Raw genomic sequence first — 5,176 nt, 5'->3', positions numbered from 1 at the left:
GTTGTTTTTTTAGATCTCCTCATTTTAATGGACTCGCGCAGAAACAGGTCTTTTATGACAGAGGTAAATCTGTCTTTTCTAAGTCTTTTTAAATCCACCATTATATTATCAATCCACCAAGGTGCAAGTGCAGGTGGCTATTAGAGGGAATGGGAGATGATATGCTGACTGGTTTATAACTTGTTTATGCCCAAGACACACCTATAAATTAAGGCAGTAAGTTCAGCCCATTGGAACCCTGTGCCTTACATTGCGCTCAAATAATCCCCTGTTAAACCAGTATAAGTGGGTTTGGACACAACCTAAATATGTGTGCCATGTGCTTTACTATGCGCTAAGATCATTAAAATAGAGCATTTTTTATTATATTTTTTAAATGTTTAAGTAAAAAGCTGGTTTATTGTGTTCATATGATATTCCACTTTTGATGATCATGAATAATATAAAAAAGGTGCAATATGTTATTAATGTTAAGGGCAATGTTAGGAACTTGTAAACATTACCCTTGCACCATATTAAATAGGCATTATATATACCAAATAACTTTACTGCACAAAGAAAACACATAACCCATTAAAAACGAGAAAAAAAGATCTCATACCTTTATTGCGGAAGATAATTTATCTGAACTCTTCTCATCAAAAGAGCTGTACTCCAGTGACTGCTGGACCCTGTGAACAAAACATCGAGACAGAGCTTCCAGTTAAACTCATCCTCTTACTGAAGCTCTAACAGTCCTCTAGTAATTGTTTGTATGTGGCTAGATAGATAACAGGGCGAGGTAACATGAATGTAGAAACGTGGCGTTTGCTGATAAGAAGGTTTTGTACGGTAGCCAAGTGAAGAAATTGTTAGTAGAAATGGCACAGTGGTGAACTGGTGTAACTTTTTAATAAAAGGAATACATTTGCCGCCATGAAATGCATATGGGTGGCCGTGAGTGAGTTTTGGTAAAGCAAATATAAGCGTAAGAAAACGTTAGTGTAAAAGAGGAAACTATCTGCCTGAGGGCGAGGCGGGATTCAATCCTTCAACCGGAGGTTTACCAGTCTGTGACTTTGTTAGTGCAGCACCCTGACATAGCTATGCAATGCATGAAATATCATTAGCAAACCTGTCCGTGGTTTTAAAGAAGAACACAGGCTAGTAAGCACAGAAGAGCTCCCGTTGAATCCATATGGCTTTGCAATATTGTAGCCGGTTAATAACTGAACGTGCAGACGGTACATCATAATGCAGTTCAGTTCGGTATACGTTCGGTGAACGGCGGGTAGATATGGTGCAAAAGCAATAATTGAGAAGTAGCAGACAATTATTAGTGAGGGTAAAAGCAGGTTAAAGAAACGTGTTTCTAGCTGGGCTTGAACCTACGACCCCATGTTCCCAAGACTGTAACCATGCCCACTAGGCCATAGGCAGGCTAGCTATTTAACCTGGAAATGTTTCAGAGTAAAAAGGTATTTTGCGTGTGTATGCGAGTTTTTGATTGGGTCGTGTAGGTGAACATTTGGCTGGTGTCGGTAAAATGTCCAATAGGGAGACATGTTGTTAGTGGGATAGGCGGCAGGAAAAATAAGAATGAGAAGAAGAAGAAAGAGAAGAAGAAGGAGGAGAAAACGCAATATCCCCTTAGTTTGGGACTTTATTGTGTGGACATGTGAAGTTGTTTATGAAATCTGTCTGTTGAAATGGGGTCAGAATGTACAGAATTTAATGTTTTTAAGGGCTGAGTGTCTGTGGCTGTTGTGGTTATTTCTGTGGGGAACCCTGGAAAGTGCCAAACTCTCGGTGCTGTATAGGTATGGGGCATGCCCCCGCCAAGGCGTAACCTTACTGAACCTGTGTTAAGCAGTTGTCTATGACCATGAAATGCACTTTTTGTACGTCGCTTTGGATAAAAGCGTCTGCCAAATAAATGTAATGTAATGTAACTTGGCGGGATGGCATACCTGCCATCCCAATTGTTGTCTGTCTCACACTAATCATAGGCTACGTGCGTAAAATGGTATTAGTTCATAGTGAGTTTCTGTTTAGCGGTACCCAGTAACCTTGTTGAGAGAGCGTTTCACTTATGAACCATATTATTAATACTGTAACGTCTGACTCGTCACTACATTCTACATTATATGTACTGAATTGTATCGTGCTATACTGTGCCAGTATCCTATCCCATATTACAACCAAACTGCTTAACTTAGGGTAAACGTCCCTATTAAGCCCACCAAATCCGCTTTTCAGACATTTTTCATGTATACTGCCCCAATTTAAGTGAGAACATTTTAGTTATAATGAAAGTCTAATCTCTCATTTGAAGTGTCAATAATTCATTTATACCAATTTCTAATGTTTTTATTGTTTAATTTGTCAAAATATGTCAAAAGTCTGGCATGGGCTTAATGGGTACCTAACGTACCCTTTAAGCCCATGGGTGTTCCAAATAAGCCCACTTCATGATTTGTTGATAAATAAATATATATTTAAAAAATCCTAACAATACAAACTTGTTCTATTCAAATCTGTAATCTCTTAGCTCTCAATAGCTATTTTCATTTTGTCTCCACTCCTATCCTATGGCCTGTAAATGGCATTTTAAATAGGCATGACCAGCCTTTTTGCTGTGTTGTCAACACAGAAAAAGTTAAACTTACAACATGTCTTCTTTGGAATGTAGCCAAAAAAATATTTACGAACAAATTCAAAACTATAGTGGAAATTACTCTTCAATACTTCATCTTTCAATATGTGTTGTCATTTTGTCTGTATCTCTATCCTATGGTGTGCTGTTGACATTTGAAATTGGCCAAAATTTCTGGTTCAGTCAGCTGGTTGAAAGTGCAGGTGTTTTTATGAAGATTTCTGAAGACCGACTGACTGAATGAAAAACAATTTCAAGTTCAATAATAATGTTCTAAGGATAGCAAATGAGTCAATTTCAGGATTTACAATTAAACAATAAATTTTTAAATGTTAAACAGATTTAGGATAGTAGTTTGAAAACATTGTAAAAACACATTTTAAAACCATTCAGTTCATTGTGGAGTAACATTAAAACATACAGTTCATTATGAGGAGACATCAGTCATAACATATTGAAGCTCATGTATCATTAGCCTATAACTTAAAATAAACAAGAAAGATGTCAACATTTCTGCAATTTCTACTTTCTCCTAGACTAAACGTAGGCCTATGCTCTTTGAGGTGATTGTATCGTTTTAGTAAGGCTATCATTTGCTCCATGCTCCATCTTAGTAGTGTAACATAACATAGGTTATAGGGTGGTCTAAGCTTTATTTTATTTGTTTGCTTCAATCTTTAGCCCACGTTGTGGTTGTCTTTGTCTTACGCTAGCAAGTCGTTCATGGCTTTCATCTTATTTTTGTAGATTTTCAATGACCTCATGATTGCGCAAATAGAATGGTCCAGGTCCCTACAGCCCTGCTTTGCAGAGGATGAACTTGCGCTTCTATCATGCGTGGGCATGAACTGTAGTTCTTTCGTGTTTTAGTCATCTTAAACTAAAACTCATCTGAAAAGTAAAGATTAAAAAATGATTGCTAATGTTAAGATAGAACACAGGCCTATCCAGAATGAATTGACGTATGCAATATCACTGATATTTAAATATGGGTATTAATTATCTGAATTATGGAGCTGATTCATCAGGTGAGGTCAAAATTAGGGAGGAAAATGGTTCAGAGGTCAAAAGGGAGAAAATCCCCATTGAAACACAGTAAAGTGGGCTTAATGGGAACAGGTGGGCTTAAAGGGAACATCAGTGAATTTATGGTTAAAGACAGAATATTTTATTCTACTCACATGACATTAAAAAAACAACTGTATGAAATACATCTATATATGGTGCACTAACATAATATGAAAAGTATAAATTGATCATGTAGAGAAGTAATTAGCTATACTCATTTACATCCACCTCAGACAGTGTGATTTTTTTGTGCTAGAGTCCCCTTTAAGCACACCAGGTAAAAATGTTAATTAAAAAATAAATAAAGATAAACATACACATTTATTGTCTATTTAACAGTATAATAATATAAACTGCATACAAAAATATAAACTATACATGCTTATCATGCTTTATGTCATTGCAATGAACCATACTATGTAGCTACTGTATTGATGCAGCATGTGGTCTGTTTGCTAGTGTGCTAAAACTCATATTTTGATTTCAAAAGACACAATATTTCTAATTCAGGTAATATTCTAACATATGTCTCATTCAAAACACTAATCACTTAAATTTTGATAACAAGTGAGTACTTTCCAAAAACAGGAGTAGAAATATACAAAAAATGTTATTTTCTGAGGGTACCAAAATCACCTAAGTTTTTTTGCAACTTCTTCTGGGATCAGCAGGCACATGCCACACATATGCTTCGATAACTCAATATCGACAAATGTGATTGACTTACAATAAAAAGTGTCATTTACGTAACAAGCAGCTTCATTCGAAAAAACATCACACAGCAAAAAATGATGATGTAGTTTTTTTTGATTTGACTCAGAAGTTGCAAGTGGGCTTATATGGTACGTGGGCTTAATAGGGACGTTCAATATCAATTATTTGTCATTAAAGCTTATATTTTTGTATATGTGTGTTTGTGGTTCCTCTCTCATGCTGATGGAATGATCCACCAACAAAGCCAAATAGACACATTTGAATTAATAAGTGGAGAGGGTAAATTCCCTCTAAATAATTTTAAGTATTGAGGTTGATAAAGGGTGATCTCCAGTTATTCAGTTCAGTATTCAGAATTCAGAGTGCTGTGCCATTAACAGGGTAGCTGAGGGTGACCCCCTAATAATTAAATTTGAAATATTAAATTTAAGTTGATTTATTTTATTAACTCAACTAAGTTCTATCAACCTTATGACACCGCCAAACCAAAAATATGTATTTACATATCCGTGTAAGTATTTTAATACGTGTGTTGTCCTTAACTGCATAAAATGTGGTTGCAGTTCGCTCCTTGTTGATTAATTCACATGAAATATGAAGCCACTCCTGTCTGAGCTGTGTTAACAGCTAGAATATAGGGACAGAGTGAGGAATGGAGGGAGGGGAAGTTTAACTCTGATACTGCAGGTAATGGATCCAGGGTCATTTATTGCAGAAATTTAACAAGAAAAAGCACCATCATAACAGCTGTGAGCCAAC

At 36.1% G+C, this 5,176-nt stretch overlaps 1 protein-coding gene and 1 long non-coding RNA gene across 2 annotated transcripts in view; one reads left to right on the top strand and one right to left on the bottom strand.

Moving 5' to 3' along the window:
* The window catches only part of LOC135242400 (protein NLRC3-like), a 1,894,071-nt gene that overhangs the window by 1,116,134 nt on the left and 772,761 nt on the right, over positions 1 to 5,176 (bottom strand). The gene's annotated exons all lie outside the window — the stretch shown is intronic.
* The window catches only part of LOC135242451 (uncharacterized), a 641,023-nt gene that overhangs the window by 91,970 nt on the left and 543,877 nt on the right, over positions 1 to 5,176 (top strand). The gene's annotated exons all lie outside the window — the stretch shown is intronic.

This window comes from Anguilla rostrata, chromosome 16, assembly GCF_018555375.3.
Source record: "Anguilla rostrata isolate EN2019 chromosome 16, ASM1855537v3, whole genome shotgun sequence".
NCBI lineage: Eukaryota > Metazoa > Chordata > Actinopteri > Anguilliformes > Anguillidae > Anguilla > Anguilla rostrata.
This window is presented reverse-complemented; position numbering and strand designations above follow the sequence as displayed.